The sequence below is a fragment of the Schistocerca americana genome, chromosome 4 (genome assembly GCF_021461395.2).
Source record: "Schistocerca americana isolate TAMUIC-IGC-003095 chromosome 4, iqSchAmer2.1, whole genome shotgun sequence".
NCBI classification, from domain to species: domain Eukaryota; kingdom Metazoa; phylum Arthropoda; class Insecta; order Orthoptera; family Acrididae; genus Schistocerca; species Schistocerca americana.
In genome coordinates this window covers 450217796-450237274 of record NC_060122.1, presented here as the reverse complement: position 1 = coordinate 450237274, position 19479 = coordinate 450217796, and the positions used below count along the sequence as shown (strand labels likewise).

At 44.8% G+C, this 19479-nt stretch overlaps 1 protein-coding gene across 3 annotated transcripts in view; it reads left to right on the top strand.

The window, feature by feature from the left end:
* LOC124612298 (endoplasmic reticulum metallopeptidase 1-like) overlaps window positions 1-19479 on the top strand; it is a 474311-nt gene that overhangs the window by 211889 nt on the left and 242943 nt on the right. The window lies entirely within an intron of this gene.

Genomic DNA, 19479 nt, shown 5'->3' with positions numbered 1-19479 from the left:
TGGATCCATATCTCGTCCTTAAGGCATAGCGTGGGCGGTATATATGGATTTATAGACATTCTGGTAACATCCTCAATGCCATTCACTCGCAACCACCCTGTGACTGATGAAGTCTGACGCCACGTGCACTCACATCCCAGATGCGTCCCATCGGGTTAATATGTGGCGAGTTGCGGGGTCAGCACATCAGTTGGAAGTCGTCACTGTCTTCCTCGAACCACTCCGTCACACTCCGGGCCTTGTGACATGACGCATTATATTGTTCAAAATGTCATTGCTGTCGGAAAACATGGTCATAAAGGGGTGTACATGGTCTGCAACCAGAATACCATACTCTTTGACTGTCATTGTGCCTGCACGAGCTCCACTGGACTCGTGGATGCCCACGTGAATGTTCCCCTGAGCCTAATGGAGCCGCGGCCAAGTTCTCCCTGACCCGCAGTACAGCTGTCAAGGGGCGATCCCCTGGAAAGATGACGGATTCACGCCATCCCATCAGCATGATGGAGAAGGTATCGACTCATCAGACCACGCAACGCTCTGCCACTGCGCCATGTCGAGGGCTACGTGCCCATTTCAGTCGTAGTTGGCAGATGTCGTAGTGTTAAGGTTGGCAGGTGCGTGGGTGGGTCGTCGGCTGCGGAGCCCCATCGCTACGGAGCACTGTGTGTTAAGACACACTTTTACTCTGCCCAGCATTAAAGTCTGATGTTAGTTCCACCACAGTTCGCCGCCTGTCCTTTACCAGTCTGCTCAGCCTACGACGTCAGACATTTGCATGAGAGGTGGCCGCCCAGCCCCACAGTGTCTGGACGTGGTTTCACCCTGGTTTCGCCACGTGTTGAAGACACTCATCGCGGCGTTCCTCGAACACCGGACAGGTCGTGCAGTTTCGGAAATGCTCGTACCGAGCCTCAGGGCCATCACAATCTGCCCTGGGTCAAACTCACCTAAATCGCGCGGCTTCCCCATTCTACACACGAACAGCCAGCCCACTGGCACTATATGCACCGTGCGTGTGTCTGACGGCAGTCTTTCCTCGCCAGGTGACGCTTCTATCGCCTGGATGGCTGTATATCGATAGTCATAATTTTCTGGCTGATCTGTGTACATCACGTGCGGAATTCATTATTATAAGTCCCATGAGCTGCTTTCTAAATAGTGTATTTTACAGCCAATGTACATTTAGGAGCATAGTTTCATCTACAGGACTTCAGTCGAGTATTAAAGGACCTAAATTACGATGTTAATACAACAGAATCGTAAACCTGTGAATCTGACTTCTGTTTATACGTTTCATGCTGCATGAATATACACTGACGAACAAAATACGCTAGCAAAAAGAAAATTGACTGCCATTATTAAGCTTTCCACACATTTCGCGGTCTCGGTTTTGTTGAAAATGGCCACTGTTGCTACCATGAAATTCATTGTGTATACTCCCACTGCACTACGAATTTCCGAGGTTGTTTTCGTCACTCCTTCTGGAGGGAAAAGAATGATCTCAGGAACCCTGGCTCGGTAGAAACAACCAAACGCCAATAGATTAGCGCTGTACAGTGTGCAGACTACACTGGCTGACAAAGTGAAGCACCCAGAATGGGAGGAGGAAAGGAAAATGGGTTCAGAGTGGGTGTGAAGTTATTTTGCTGTTTACAAAATAGCTTTACATTTACAAAGAACTTGCCAGTATGAGCTGGCTTATCAGTATGACGTCTGGGGCCCTATCCTGTATCTTTCCACCATTTTGACGACCGGTTCGGTACGCGAGCGCACCGAATGGTCTTGTTTTCGAAGTAGAGCCCCAACATGATTCTGTAAGAATTTTGGAAGCGATACCGCGCGTTCGTAGCGAGCCGAAACGCTGTTGTCAGTTCTCCTCGCGCCAGCCAATCAAAAGCAATCGGCCCCCACATCAGCGCATGCGCACTGCAGCGCCACGAACCCGAAGCGACTAGCAGCCAACACAGGCACACTACTGTTCACAGTACGGAAAAGTGTGTTTAGAGTACGCAATACCGTTCAAGTTTCGCTGACAACGTGCTTCTGTGAATGCATGATAATGGTAGAATATTGACTGTGTTCTCGAAACTGTCATAAATGTCACACTATGTCATTTTATTCTCATTTACATCGTCTTGTTTTGGATTTTACGTTTCGGAATAAGAATTAGGAATATAGCAGTACCACATTGTACAAAAACATGTATAGAAACACCCGAAAAATTCGTCATTTTTTCTTAGTTGCTCCAGAATTCATGGAACTACGTTTAGTCTATACAACTAATTAAGGAAGTTTGTTTATTGCTATACGTGTTTCGCTTCTTTTATTCGTGAAGATGCCTTCAATTAGTTGCATAGACGGAACACATCCGTGCGGTTCTAGGCGCTGCAGTCCAGAACCGCGGGACTGCTACGGTTGAAGGTTCGAATCCTGCCTTGGGCATGGATGTGTGTGATGTCCTTAGGTTAGTTAGGTTTGAGTAGTTCTAAGTTCTAGGGGACTGATGACCTAAGATGTTGAGTCCCATAGTGCTCAAAGCGATTTGAACCATTTTTGAACGGAACACATCACCACGAACCAGAAAAATTGTTTAAGAGAATGTCAAAGAATAAGAGCATGCATAGAATGTGGTTGTAACTCGCTCCTAGAGATACAAATGATGAAGTAGCCTACTTCCCTACATGATACAGCAACGATTTAGTTCATAAAACCAAAATTATGAAATCTCCTTTTCGAGAGCTTGAGGCGAGTGCAGCTATAGAAGTTCGTTGTAGTTCATATCGTGCATCTGATGAATCAGGATGTTTCATACATGGTGGTATAGTCGAGAAATATTGCGGCGGGAATCTTTCATCTGCTGTTATGGATTCGATCGCAGAAAAATACTTGACAAGCTGGAGTGTAAAGACGATTGCTGCTAGCTCCATTCGCAGTAATTTGTGCTCTTAGATTCCTGTCTGACCACACTCTCGGGAATCGCTACGTTTTCCGAAAAACATGCTGAATTACTTGTGACAAGAAAAAGTATAACTGTCACTCTTTTGTTTCACACACAACAATTTCATCTTTTATTTCTTAAACATATGGAAGTTACGAAATCGGAGATACTCGTTAGCATATTGAGAAAGCGCGCTCTTACGTTGTAAATAACAACAAATATATTAGAAAAATGCTTAACTTTCACTGTCAAGTCTCAATTTTTTACAAACACGAAGAAGAAAAAAAAAAGGCTTTGGTGCCAGGCGGTATGCGAACATATGACCTTATACACGGCAGATCGTTGCTTTACCCAGTGTGCCACTACAACTCACTTCCCTTCAGCGCTTTATTCCACGTAGTTCCACTCCAGAGAGACACAGATTGACTTTGTTGCCGAATTATGCAGGTGTAAGCCGTAAATGCATGAAATTTTGGAAGTTTTTCTCTATCAGGCTTCACAAAATTCCTTTGCATTGTTACATAAGTTTTAAATGCGTTTTGATAATTAATAATTAAACGATTTGCGTTAAAATGTACGCAAAGCCACTAGTAATTTCAGCTAACACTCACGTGATACACATAAGCAGAGCCGACCTTTTGAAATTTAATGATTTTTTAAAACTCTTAATTACGTAAAAAATAACCGGTATTTTGTGAGAATATCGACGGAAATTTGTTACAATCATTCAAAGTAACGATACAAACCATATTTCTAACAAAGGAAAATAGTCTATTATGAACTCACTTTCCACCTGGACTCGTCCTGGTGATTCTTTAATAAGACAATCACTAAATCTGACGCTTAAACCGCTCAATATGTTTAAAATAACAAATTCTAGGTGTAAATAAATCACACCAAACCGAACAAGAGGGCCATACCGTAATTCAAAATCTCTCAGTACAGTTGTCGAAAAATCGGCTGGAGGACCGATCGGTAATGGGTGTCAGCTCACAGAATAGTAACCGAAAATGACATCACTACCGAAGCTAACCTACAGCACCGATCGGTATGAAAGTGCATAATAGGGCCCCCGGTCTAGAACTTCTCCTAAAACAAGATGGCCCAAAATGGCTGTAACTGGTTCTGGATACGGGCACTACAATGGAGCTGACATCTGAGGTTTCCCATTGGTGACAGATGGCGGGGGGGAGGGGGGGGGGCTCTTGTTGGTTTCGAAAGTCATAATCACCACGCAGTCAGAAGCACATGCCATGTGTGGACGAACACTCCTCTTGTTGAAAAGTGAAGCCACGATACTGTCGCATGAGAAGTAACACCTAAGGACGCAAGATGTCCCTCTGTAACAAACTGATGTGCTGTCAGAGTTCGTTCAGTCACTTGCAGCTGTGATAGTCACACCCGATGGATTTCCACACCATGACGCCACGAATAACAGCAGTCTACCTCTCCAAAACATTGAAAGATTGGGACTATAGCCAGGTCGCCGGCGTATTCGCTGACGTTGGGCGCCAGCCGGAGGTAGTGCAGAACCATTATTTATCTGTGAACACAGTGCAACGCCATTAACTGCAGTCCATCCATGCTTCTCGCTCACAGCACCACTCCAAACGCAGGTGTTCGTATTGATGACATCCTATGCATGGGATGCTAATTACCTAGTCAGACTCCAGCTGGTCTCCGACCAATGGTTCGGATTGAAATAATATTGCAGTGAGTCCATTACTTATCGGATTGGAGGTGCAGATGTGAAGGGGTCAAGGTGTGTCCCGGACACAATACGGCGATACTCCCTGTTAGTGGTCAGATGTGGTCCACTGGAACCGTGACGAAAGTTATGCCAGCCCCCACACTCCTAAGCAGTCGAACATCGGAACACTGTTACATCCAGATATCCTACAAATCTGGTATTGCACGATCCGTCCAGCCAGTCAAATGGAGACACCTTTGAACTCTGTTAGGTGCCGATAACACTGTCTCACACGAGGACGCGACATCTCCATGTCCTTTATTGCTCATTCAACGTACGACGCTTCCCTATACATCCCACCAGACATAGTAAGAACAATAGACGCGAACAATAATGCACTTCTGTGGCCGCCCTACCTGCCAGAGAATTGAAACTTACTTACCTGATGATGGTGTGTACCTGTACAGAATTGCATTAACGTCCGACTGTCTCTTTTGGGTGTTTGTTTTGTCTTGCTGTATATGTCTTCATAGTTGTCTTATCATGCATTGTACCCTCCTAAATCGATCAAAGTGAATGTGCAGTATCAATGACACTACAGCGTACGATATTTTTTTCTTTTAAGAAACTTCCACAAAAGTATTGATTCAAAGTCGTGAGATGCAAAGTAGCAGATATCTTTCCAAGGCCCATTTCAGGAAATGCTTAAAGATGGGAGCGCACTGCTAGCGTAATGTGAAGGCGCACCATCCTACTGACAGTTTGCGGTAGCAATCAAAAAATTACGTAATTTCGTCTCGTGTCCACACATGGTGCCCCAAGAGAAACGGTCAGTAGTCACATGTATGACGGGAAAAAACATTCTAAGCAAAAAGTGTAGTAAATCTTGGGCTCTAAAACGCGTAAATTCCTACCTGAATACCTATGAGCACTTCCCCAGTAGAAGAGATATTTAACAATAGTGAAGATGAAAAAAAGTGCTCATCTTTTAAGGCTTACATTTTACAGCCCATTTTTCTTAGACTTTTTGGCTTAAAACGAACGTTCGTCATAGCCATGAATATTGACTATTCGTCCTGGGTCACCATGTATATATGCTAACGTGGTCCTTTGTTCGTTCACCCACAACCCAAGAGAGGGAGCCAAAGTGAGACCCAACCAGCATACCCTCCTGTGGGCCCGGGGGTTAGAATAGGCCCGAGGTATTCCTGCCTGTCGTAAGAGGCAACTAAAAGGAGTCCCACCATTTCGGCCTTTGGGATGGTCCCCTGTAGCATATGACCACCATTTTTCAAAATTTTTCCAATGAGCGAGCCAATTGGGGAAGGGCGTCTTACATGGTGCTTTGTGTCCATCGTGCATTGAAATGTTTAGCCCACTTTCTCGTCGTGCCTTTGCAGTTCGCTCATTCTCTACTTCTTGAGCGAGGACACACTGCTGGGTGCATTTTTCCCCACCCACTATGCAGTGTCGCTTTCTGCGCCGGCGAGGACCATGGAATTCATTGCACCTCATATTCAGCATGGTAGCCAGTCTGTTGTGATGAGCCCGCCATGTACCCTGTTGGCTGTAGCCCCCAGAGAACACAGGGATCACTCTGCTGATGCCTGCACTGTTAACGCTCCACGTATGCCCCATCACCCTGGGGCATCGGGACTCCAGGCAATGGCCATCCTGCCAGATGGCCCTTTCTGAGGCTGGGTGGCGCCCGTGGGAAGGGCCCCTGGTCGGAGTGGGTGGCATCAGCGCAGATGACACGCCATCAAGCGTAGTCCGTCATCTCCTGCTGGTGGTCAGCCATCAGCCGTCTCTAAGAGGGCAAAGTCTAACTTCAGTGCCAACAAATGACCCCAAATCGTTCCCCTCCCTGGCCACACCATGTGAGAAACACCAGGCCAAGGATGGCAGTGTAGCTTATTCGCCCTAGTACTTCATATGTACGAGAGTTGATGGAGAATCTTTAATGTCTATGAAGCCTCAGTTTTTTGTGGAGCATTTGGAGGCCAACTTTGGGTAGGTGGAGGGCTTGTCCTAAATGCGCTCTGGGTCAGTCTTGATAAAAACAGCATCCACTGCCCAGTCACGGGCATTACTCGCTTGTGACAAGTTCGGGGATGTTTCTATTACCATCACACCCCCATAAGAGCTAAAATATGGTCCAGGGTGTTATATTCAACTGGAACCTTCTTTTGCAGTCTGACGACGAGCTGCGCGCCAATTTAGGTCGGCGTGGTGTTCATTTCGTCTGGCCTGTCCATCGTGGTCCTAGGGATGAGGTTGCAACTGGTGCCTTCATCTTGGCCTTCGAGGGTAAACGCATTGCCCGAGAAGGTCAAGGTGATGGTCTACCGCTGTGACGTCAAGCAATATATCCCTCCACCGATGCGGTGCTTTAAGTGCTGGAAGTTCAGCCATACGTCTTTCCGCTGTACTTCCAGTGTTACATGTCGAGAGCGTGGACGTCCATCACATCCCAATACTCCATGTGCCCTGTCTCCCATCTGTGTCAACTATGGAGAGCGTCGTTCACCTTGCTCGCCAGATTGGTTGGTTTAAAAGAGGAGGGGAAGAGACCAAACTGCTAGGTCATCGCTCCCTTGTTCCGAATAAAAACAATGCCACAAGGGTGAGAATGAAACAAGTAAGACTGACAACACAAAATGGAGAGAAAGAAAAATTCACAAGAACGACAGAAGGGCAACAAACACTTAAATGAAGAAAAGGGGAGAAGAAAACCACAGAAACGCAAGAAACAGGTAGAAGAGATCGAAACGACAAAACACATTACTATGGCTGGCTGATCATGAGAATAAAAAGAAGCCAGCCACTCTGCAACACGAGACACTCTGCAACACATTAAAATGTACATCCCAAAAGCACTAGGATGGAGGACACAGGGACAAAGGCCATGCGCTAAAATTTAGATCAAATGATAAAACCCACCCTCACGAATAACAAGTAAAACCAAATCAGCCGATGAGGCGTTGTCAGATAAAACTAGCGGCAACGAGTCTGATAACCAATGATTTCGTCACAGGGCAGTTCAAGTGGGACAGTGCACCAGTATATGGGCCACTGTCAACTGGGCGCCGCATCGACACTGAGGCGGGTCTTCACAGCGCAGGAGGTAACCGTGGTCGCCCAAGCGTGGCCAATGCGGAGCCGGCAGAGAACCAGAGTCCCTGTGAGAGGCCCGCGTGGAGGACTGCCACACATTCTTAGTCTCCTTAATGGCATGCCATTCCGTCTCTCCCAAAGCCGAAAAACCCGGCGACGTAAAAACGAACGCAGGTCAGTTATTGGAATGCCGATCTCCATAAGCGGTTTCCGTGTAGCCTGTTTGGCCAGCCTGTCAGAAAGTTCGTTGCCTGGGATTCCGACGTGTCCTGGATCCAGACAAACGCCACTGAACGACCGGACCGTTCCAGAGCATAGATGGACTCTTGGATAGTCGCTACTAAAAGATGACGAGGGTAGCACTGGTCGATCCCTCGTGGGCTGCTCTGGGAGTCAGTACACAGAAGAAACGACTCCCCAGGGCATGAACGGATGTGCTAAAGAGCACGAGATGCAGCCACCAGCTCTGCAGTGAAAACACTGCAGCCTTCAAGCAAGGAATACTGTTCATTATGTCCTCCATGGACATACGTGAAGCCGACGTGACCATCAGCCATCGAGCCGTGTGTGTAAACGACTTCATGGCAGGAGAACTATATGTCAAGAATCGAGATGAAGTGACAGCAGAGAGCCGCAGGGTGAACAGTCCTTTGGGCCATGTGAAAGGTCCAGGCGAAGTCACGGCCTAGGTGTACACCATGGAGGTGTACGCGATTGGACCTAGAGTATAGGTGGTAAAGGCAAGCACTCCAGTTCATATAGAAGAGATCGGACGCGAGCTGAAATTGTAAGCCCTGACCTGGGTGGGAAAAGGAGACGTTAATTCGGATGCACGGGAGAACTACGAACGTGTCCAACGTAACTGGGTGAGCAGTTGTGCACGCCTGACCTGCAATGGAGGGACTCCAGCCTCTGAAAGGGTTCGTCCTAAAAGCTCCTGTCGCTAGTCGAACGGCACAGTGGTGAACTGGGTCCAGTAAACGCAACGCTGAGGGCGCCGCCGAACTAAAACCACTCCCGTAGTCAAGGCGGGATTGAACAAGGTCTTTGTATAGCTGCAGCAGCGTAGAGCGATCTGCACGTCCTTCACATGCCAGTACTCCATGTGCCCCGCCTCCCATCTATGTCAACTGCGGAGAGCATCATTCTCCTTGCTCTCCAGACTGCACGATTTTCCATAAATAGAGGAAAATCACGCAAAACAAGATGCTGGACCGACTGACCTACACTGGGGCTAATAGGAAATTTGAGCGCCTACATCCTGTGGCTATGACCTTTTACGCCGCTGCTACGAGAACAGTTGTCGCCCCCATCAATTACTCGCATACCTGTCGCGTCTCAGAACCAGAAGACTACACCTGCCCCCTTGATGGTGGGAGGCACTTCCCTCTGTTCTCCCGCACCACCTACTTCAGGATCCACCCCCCCACCCCCCCACCCCCCATACTCCTCCAACCATCAGGGATATCAATCTTCTAGCAAACCCGCAAGAACCTGTCCCAGAAAGGTCTGATAATTAGCTGCGGTCTGTCGGGACGGCGAAAGTTGTGGCCAAATTTAGTCGCCAACCAAACACGCACACGCATTAACTGTGAGCGACATTTGCCGTCTAGTGCCGCACACCGTGAGGGTTTCTGGTGCCCACAAATGCTGATTGTAATGCTTTAATACGCCATTCCTAGTAAAATTGGCCTTATCAATGAACAACACATAAGCTGGGAAATGCACATCTCGGCCACTTCGTTGCAGAAACTACTGAGCGAAACTATCACGTGAAGGATGGTCATCGGGGTGCAATAACTGCATCCTTTGGAGATGAAAGTCGTGTAAGAACTCGTGTTCGAAACATGCTTGAGAATGTTAGGAGCAAGTCAGAGATAGTGGCACTATTACGGTGCTTGCTAAGTCACCAGGGAATCCAACAGACTTCCTTTACTAACGACCGAACGCGCCGATCATGGCCTGCCCTCACTAGCCCTGCCACTTCTGAATGACCTGTAGTCTCACAAATTTCGATGCAGACGTGCAAACTAACTGTGGTGAGGTTGATGTCTGTCTGGGGAGCGTTCTCGATAAATGCGTCTAGCGGCTCTTCCATTGCACTCAGCTATTCCATACAGTAAGTGCATGCCTGCAGACTCACCATTCGTATACCGTCCTATGCTCCACGTGTGCTGGCTAGCGCTCGAATGAGGAAATCTTCACGCTCATTTAAAGTACTCTCTTTTAAAGCACCGCCTAGCGGCGTACGTCGTAATTTTCGGCCATGTGTTGCGACGAAATTGTGTCTTTATTACGGCATGTAATAAGTTTGCCACAACACTTTCGCGATGCCGTTATAAATGTTATGTCCATGGAGCTCTACCAGTAAAGCCGCTATTTATGTTATCTCCTTACCGTTCCTTTCAAGACCCCCACAAAGCTTGTCTCACCCTGCTAAGTGTTAACGTCTCCAGAAGAAACGACGCAGCTATTTCAAGATACTAAGTTTCGTTTAGTTTCTCGTAGCGTGCGGTTGTTTTTGCTGGCAGCAACCTGTTAGAAATACGCACAGCGTGCATGATGTACTTAAAAATTTGCGTAGTTTCTCTTGATCTAATTCCCAGAGTGGCTTCTCTGTTAAGTTTCTTAACTCGTGGTTCTAAGTGTTTGCTGTTGCCTCACTCATTGTCTTAACCCTTTCCATCCAGAAAATATTTTTCAGTGTGCAAGAACTGCAGGTAACATTATTACAGTGTCCTGATGTCCTTGATTACAGAAAAAATACTGAAGATTTGTTTCATGTATAATTATGCAATAAAAGCACTAGCATGACCGTGCAGGTCAGGTTTTAATTAAAAAAAAAAATGGCTCTGAGCACTATGGGACTTAACTTCTAAGGTCATTAGTCCCCTAGAACTTAGAACTACTTAAACCTAACTAACCTAAGGACATCACACACATCCATGCCCGAGGCAGGATTCGAACCTGCGACCGTAGCGGTCACGCGGTTCCAGACTGTAGCGCCTTTAACCGCTTGGCCACACCGGCCGGCAGGTTTTAATTCAGTAGAAAGTTCATATGATCTCATGCTGTTGCCTTAGGGAAAATTTTGAAGTTTGGTGTATAAATTGCATCATAGCTATGTTTTATCTTCATATTTAATTACAAAACTCATCAAAAATATCACAATCATAGCAAAAAGGTATCACAAATTATGAAATTTATCAAAAATATTACAATCATTGCAAAAATGATTCAATAATTAAAAATTACATCACAAAATCAAACATTATTTTTTGTTAAATGAGTTGAAATAGTTTTTTCCTTGGATAGACATAAGTACTGATCTCATTTGACACATTTAGTTTTTGTCCTGCTGTTGCAGTACTCAAACTGGCAAGTCCTTGGGGAATAAATGTCATCCACTGTTGGCCAGTGCTCATAGCCATCATACCTCTTGTTCAGCCCTGGTTTTGAATGGGGTTTGTAAATTTTTGCCTTTTTAGGTGGAACTACTTCACTCTCTAATTGTACTTCACATTCTTCTGCCCTTTTCCTATCTGTACATGACAATAGAGCCTCGGCCAAAGACATCCTGAATTTCAGCAAATCCATTATTCTTGTTTGGAAGTTGCTGTTCCCTGCAGTGCTGTCTATACGTAAAACAACTTACAATGAGGTCTAGAAAGTGAAGTAAGCACTTAAGGGTCCAGTTTTTTGTTGTGAACCATGTCCGATAGCATTCAATTTATTCGTCATTAATATCTACTCCACCCATATTAACATTGTACTTCTTAATGACAGAAGGACAGTCTATTTCTAAATATTTAATTCTTTCTTACTCCACCTTTGGACTTTGCACTTTGGCTCTATGCCAGCAGAAGTGGATACCACAACAGCAGCCCTAGACCTCGGTCGGTTTGTAAAGCAGAAAGGGAAGAAAGTAGCGAAAGAAGAGACAAATTCTACTGCAGTCTCTGTAGCATTATCGTATGGTGCTTTCTGTGTGTAAAATCCTGACTTTCAGATATCCTACATAGCATCACAAAATTTTGTCGTACAAGGTTGCTGTTTGCGGATCTAATAATCACTCTGTAGGCGTCTTATTTTAGTGATAATGTTTTTATTAATCCGAGAATAGAAGTGATCAGAGATTCCCTAAAGGGAGCATGCGATGGAAGGTAGCGTGTCAAGACGTCTCATTGTTCGTAACAAGGACCACAATTACGCTATCGATTGACGACTCCATCCGTGGAAAAACGAGCTTGGCGTTTACGGATATAGCTCGTTGCCATAATTGATGAGCTGCGGCAGTAACTACTACCCCTTACGCCGCCCCCGCATCCTCTGCTTGCGTTCAGAGGTTTCACGCAAGTGCTGTTATTAGAGGGGAAACAGCTTGCCCTGTCACGAGTTGTTACTTCTGGATCGACATAAATGCACACCGGAACAAACTTGGTAGGTCAATAACTGTGCTGTCTCTGCCAGTGACTTGTGTTTTAATCAGTTTTAGAGTAAGTAAAATGTCGTTTTTTATCTTTATCGTCCTTCGCTTTTGAAAATACTTTTCATATTTTCACATCACTTTCAATATCTCGATAAGAAGAAATCTCAACATCCATACATTTTTCTGCGCAGTCAAACAAATTATTTTCGAAAGATGAAAGAATTGGAACTATGCACTCCAGTCTTACAAGCATATCCTAAAAAGTAGCCAGAGTGTTAGCCGCAGTATAACGACCATGCAGCCACGTAGTCTCTGTAGAGGAGTTTACGAAGATGCAAATCGTGGATTCCATGGAATCGGAAGCAGAGTCCCCTACAGCGAGTACTGTCCGGTGCTGGCTCTTCTGTGAAGGCTTTGTACCGCTGATCCATGGAAAAACCGGGTGTATTCTGAATGTCAGTTTATTCAGAAAAGCGAATATTGTAAAGAGCTCTATACCACAAAGTTCTCTACTTCGCTCATCGCTTTCCTCGATACGTCATTAGTAATCGTGCCGCTAATTCAAATTAATAATTCCAAAATTTGAGCCGGCCGGAGTGGCCGAGCGGTTATAGGCGCTACAATCTGGAACCGCACGACCGCTACGGTCGCAGGTTCGAATCCTGCCTGGGGCATGGATGTGTGTGTGATGTCCTTAGGTTAGTTAGGTTTAAGTAGTTGCAAGTTCTAGGGGACTGATGACCTCAGATGTTAAGTCCCATAGTGCTCAGAGCCATTTGAACCATTTTTGAACCAAAATTTGATTATTTACAGGTGACAACTGTCAGTGCGAAATGTAGTTGAAGTATTAATTCAGCAAATGGGACAGCCAGTGACACAAAGGCCTGGATTGCAGACAACAGATTGTTGCTTAACTTATCAAGATAAAACTCATGTAGTTACTCAGAGAACTCCCCTAAAGAAACATTTAATTATTACAAGTTGATCAGTTAGCGAATTAGCACATTTGAATTATGCCTGAAGACAGTTTTTCATTTATTTTCATATATAGTGTATGTTAAAAACTATGTAGCTACTTTCGTATTCAGTAGGGGATCGCAGACATTGAAGTAAATCGGGCAAGAACTTTCGGAGATTTTTAGTGACAACATTTCCCCTTTATTTGTTGCGTGCATACATAAATGTTTCATGTCAGATACGAAATCTTTTGTAGACAGTGACCTTTCTCTTGACTTCAATGTAACGTGGGCAAAATCTCATGACGATCGGAAAAACAGTAGATTTACATAAATTAGATAGGACGAGTCACGTAAACAGTAACATCCCTTTTATTTCGTGAACAGTTACACTTATCGGAACGCGGTTTTCAGCAAATGTTAGAGCGTCGATGTTTTTTAGCTCTGGTATCCACTGACATGTTGACGTACGTTTAATATTTTTTACCTGTAGTCGGTAGGTCATGTAAATACAATTACGGTGGTACAGCGTAAATGAGCATGAACGTGCTCTAAAGTAAATATGTAGATCATTTGTTATACTGACAAACGCTGTACGAACTATCGTGAGAAATTTTTAAGACAGTGTGAATGCAGACGATGGGGAATTTTGTATCATAATACGTTAAATAAGTTGCAGTAGACGTCCACACTTGTCTTTCTTGAGGTAGCCAAAGATATGAAAATCCCACGGTGAAAGATCAGCCTTCGTCTGAGTGGAAGTGTGGCGCGGGACGTTATCGTCAAACAGGATGCTACCTCTGCTCGTTGATTTCCTCGAGCGTGGAACCATGATCAGTGCGAAACGCTACGAAGACACTTCGCAGAAACTGCGACGCGCCATAAAGTCAAAACGCCAGGAATGCTCCCGGATGGAATCTTCGTGTTGCACTGTAACGCCGGCCCCTACACTGCCAGTCGGACGCAGGCTGTGATTGAGCGATTTGGTTAGGAAACACTGCAACTTCCACGTCTTTGACGACCTCAAGAAACTGATGCCTGGGCGTCGGTTTTAGTCGGACGAGGAAATGCGGTTGTCGATCCTTCAGCTCCCGACCGCGTTCTAAGGAACAGAAATTGATCGTATCGTCTCTCAGTGGGATAAATGTCGTAAAGCATGTGATAACTTTTGAATGGAACCATTCCATGATCCCGTTGTGGCGGGTGTTGCTTTTCATTTCACTACCCTTATAGCTGGACCTTTCTACGTTATAATTAGAGGAATGATGATACTATATACCTCGTCGACTTGCTCTAAAAGAACTCTAAGCTCAGAGAGCTAACATTTTCCAGGATTTTCCCCTATCGTAGGATTTAAAATAACTACGGTTGGAGTCACACGAAAATAGTCAAGATATGCTGCAGCAAATGTTACTTGGTATGTGAGGGCTGTACGCAAGGCATTGCGTCACCCTCATAGCCCGCCACAGGAACGAGAAGACATTCAAAGTTTGCATATATTAAAAATGGTGCTCGTCCCCTGTGAGTTTAATTATCAAAGCTTAAGAACTCTTGCGCTCAGGAGGCATGTCTGCACGTACTGTATCCTCGGTACAGCAATCCATCCTCTTCTCTGTCCACTGATCATTTATACGAGGAGGGGGGGGGGGATCAAATACAAACCGGATTTTTGTTTCTGATCTGCTATGCTTAGGCGGGACCGTTAGTAGTGAGGGGAGCGTGCCGTTAGATATTTCTCGCCGTTTCGTCAGTAACGCTCACGATGTCTGAGCAACAGGCGCACTCCTCCATTGCGCAACGCATAATTATTAAGTTTCTTGCTAGTGAAGGAGTTACTGCGGCGGAAATTTGCCGAATATTGACTGCACAGTTCGGTGGTAAAACATCGTGTGTTCGCCTGGCACAAAAAGTTCAAGGAAGGACAAGAACGTGAGGAAAATCAGCAACACGATCGCCGTCTTTGAACCAGCATTACAGACAAAAACATTCGTGCGGTTAAAGAAAGAAAATTGATGACGATCGACGGACGAGAGGATCGGAAATTGCACAAAAAGTCGGAATCAGCTATGGGAGCTGTCAAGCAATCATTACAAACTACCTACAGTTCCGTAAAATGTGTTCCAGGTGGGTCCTTAAACTTTTGACCGAAAATATGTTAAGACGATTGGAAGTCTGTCAGTCTTACAGCAAGGTTTGCGGAAGAAAGTGATGCATTTTTGAGTCGGACAGCCACCTGCGACGAAAGATGGGTTCACCACACACTCCAGAATCCAAACAAGCCAGTAAGAAGTGGCGGAGGAAAGGGGAGGCAGCACCAGTGAAAGCAAAGACTCGATTGTCAGCTGGCAAGGTTCTTTCTACCGTTTTTTTTCGATCAGCGAGGCATTTTGCTGATTGATTTTTTTGCATGAGCGACACAAAATCAATGCTGCTTACTACTGCGAACTGTTGAACAAGGCGAGAGTTGCATATCGCCGCAAAAGACCAGACCAATCGATTCGACAGGTCATCCTCCTCCATGATAATGCGCGACAACATACTGCAGCTCTGTCTCCAAGCTACAGGAAATGCACTGGACTACACTTGATCATCCTCCTTGAAGCCCGGACATACCGCCCTGCAATTTCCATTTATTCGGACCGCTTAGAGAAACTCTAGGAGGGCGACGATTTGAAGGTGAGTGTGCGGAAGACTTCGTGTGCAACTGGCTGGTGACACGACCCAAGCCTTTTTATGATGAGGGCATGAAAAAGCTGCCCATACACTGGGACAAATGCCTTTCCAAAGCAGGAGACTATGTGAAAGACAGATAATTGCCTTGAGTTTTCAATAAATGAATTTAAAAAGTAAAATACAGTTTCTATTTGATCTACCCTCGTATAAAAAGCATTGTCACCTTGAATTAATACATTGTGCATCCTTCTTCGCGATCAGTTGGAAGGAAATGTGGCGACACGTGTTTTTCATGTGACAACAATGGTTACTAATGCCATCAGATGGTTCAAATGGCTCTAAGCACTACGGGACTGAAAATATGAGGTCATCAGTCCCCTAGACTTAGAACTACGTAAACCTAACCAACCTAAGGACATCACACACATCCATGTCAGAGGCAGGATTCTAATCTGCGACCGTAGCACGCCATCAGAGATAAGCAACAAATTACCACGTTTTGTAAGTTGACTTGCCATTGAGGAGTAGTGGAAGAATCTGACGTGGGATGCTCGACCTTCTTATCTGCAGATCGTGCTTGCCAGGCTTCTCTACCTCTCGAATTTTGCAACATGTTGCAGTCTGACGTGGTACAGAACTCGATCGGTTTGTGATACCCATAAATATCATGGACAGGTATGTAGTATTTCCTTGTACATTCTCCATGTTTCTCAAAATTCCTATCGGAAGTCAGAATAAACTGAGCGAAGCAAATGCTGTTGAAAATTTACGCACGCGCGCGCACGCAGACTGTCGCCTTGAATTTTTACTCTACCATTTTAACTTGGAAAATGTGGACTAGATCCTCCGTCTTGGAAAACAGAGGTGGGGGATGGCAGGCGGTAGGGGTAGGGTGACGGTGGCCCTCATAACACTGACATGACTATTGTCTAGTGTTGAAACACCCTTTGTCCACTAATTACTTAGTCTACCAGAGGATGGTCACTAGGATATGGACTGTTACTACACGAACTTTCTTCAGGTTTTTTCCCAAGTTACTCCTAATTCTGATAATGTCATTCCTGGGATTTATGGTTTATAATTCAGAATAATTGAAGGAAAAAATTGGGACTCTCGCACAGGGATGAAAACTAAACATTAAATTAAATTGCACTTGCATAACAATTTTTAACCACTGTACAAAGAAAAGTGCGTTGTCTTGTAGTAATCTGTACAATACATTTCAGTAGATTTTCAGTATAGCTGATAGCAGTGCCTCAAGATAATCAAATCACTATTTCGAGGATCCCATTTGGCATACCCCAGTGTTTAAAGCTTTTCACTCTGTTGTTACTTAAATGTATCGACACACAGCACTACCCCTTGCTGTAGCGAGGCCCATTTCAATATTTATTTGGACTGCTGTACCTAGCTGCTGATTGCTAGAAATGGTAGCATCACCCAGTTTAACGCACGATACAGTGGTGTTAAAACTGAAAGCAGATGTCAACTTAAAACAGGTTGTGGTTAGCGAGACGGGAAGCTGTTCTGTTCCCTCTCACACCAAACTAGTTTCGGGCTGCGTGGAGCAGGCGGAAGTCAGAACATTCCTTAGCAGAGAAGCATTTTTAGCGTCAAGCTGGTTGTTCTTAAGAGGTTGCACTTGCTGTTTATGTTGGTTGGTTATAAACAGAATAAATATGATAAATTTGGGATTTTTCAGCGTCTGCGTCAAGACCTCTATTTCTTGCGGTCCATTAGTCTTTATTGTTCAGATAAAACACACACAGGTCGCACAGAATTCGATTTGCTATAAGCGATTTCGCTCGTCAGACGCGACCGTCATAAAATCTGTGGAGATTTGAGTATTTAGCAAGAAGATCAGATAAAGATTACGAAAATTCAGCTTAGAATTTATTAAGCTATAATCATTGACCTGCTGCCGACATGTTATTGGGTTGACCGGGTTAAAAGTGCCGTTTGTTACTACAGTCATACATGTAGTGGTGTGCGTCAGATCTGTAATGTTTACTGTAATCTCATCGGTTGGATACATGATCAAATTAATTTTGACGTAGTTATGTGAAATGTACAAATCAGGTATTAGCATACTCAGCTCATCAAACAAGCGGAAAATTCAAATTTAACTATTTATTCATTGCGGTGTTTTTCTTATTCCTAAACATCTCCATTTCATGTATCACATTCAACAACCAGCCTTTAGCTGCTGTGTCGATTACGCTGACGCTGCCCTCAGTTTGTTCTGTGGTGTGCTTGGTTTTTAAAGGTTTATCTGATGCCGTACGATTAGAACTTAGGTTACAGTGTTGTTATAGCGAACTGGCGACCTACCTCGGCTTCCCAGACGACGATTTGCTTGTGATATGTAGTGATACACACAAACCTTCGTTCGCATTCGGGAGGACGACTGTCCAATCCCGCATCCGGCCATCCTGATTTAGGTTTTCCGTGATTTCCCTAAATCGCTCCAGGCAAATGCTGAGATGGTTCCTTTGAAAGGGCACGGCCGACTACCTTCCCCATCCTTCCCTAATCCGATGAGACCGATGACCTCACTGTTTGGTCTCTTCCCCCAAACAATCCAGTCCAATCCAAACCTTCGTCGGGAATCAGTCTACCTATTAGTCTAAACCGTATCAGTACGCGGCGGGGATTTTAATTTATAATATGTATATATCTAATTGCATTCCTGTCTGGCCCATACATACGTGCTTCCAAAATCTTTGTAATGGATTTTGTAGACTCCTGACTCAGCGTATTTATTTCTGGGTAAATTCTGTGTTTTAAGACATGAAGAAACAAATTTAGTTCGAAATAATACAGTAAATTTCTGCGGAGGAAATAGTCTCGCCATTAGGTCATGTACAGGACCTAAACGCCACGTAAGGCTAGTTTTCGTTTCGGCTGTTTGTCTGTTGTGCTCTTTTAACACTTCACTTGTGGTAGAGTGCAATATAATATGGTTGGATCACTTTTATGATAACTGGTTCATAACGAACACCCAGAAGTAGTTTTAGAAAAGTCCAAAACGAAGCTGAATCATTGGAAGCAACCGAAACAAATATAATTCATCCAAAAGAGGCGGCTTGGAAAATACTCGTTCTGTTGATTGCTCCTCGCCTTGGGCACTTACCTGGCACGATTAATTAAGGAGATAATGTACATCCAAAGATGCGGCGACACATTTTGTCAGGGCTTCGTTGAGTTAGCGTGAAAATATTAGGAGACGTTTATCGAACGCATGTGGCAGGTGCAACAACAGCTGTTATTCATGCAGAGGTATATTGTTAAAATTACGAGAGCGCGCTTTCGTAGAAGGGGCGGGCAGCATACTGCCTTCCATATACGTCTCGCGAAATTAACACTATGGAAAAATTAGAACTCGTACTGAAGTTTAACGATGGTTGTTCGTCGCACGCGGTATTCGTAACTGGAACAGATGAGCTGGTAGCTGCAACAAGCCTCACACCGTAAGATGGATGTAAATGTGGATGTGGGTTCTCAGGTAAAACCAATTTGAATGTATTTTACTAATTTGAACGCCTGGCGATGTTGAGATAACGAAGAACGCACATAGTACACAATAAACCATGGCAGCAAGTTTACGATCTTTCGACCTCTCTGTAGTGCAGTTGACGTATAAGTAAATTTCGTGGACGACTCGTCCCCTTAT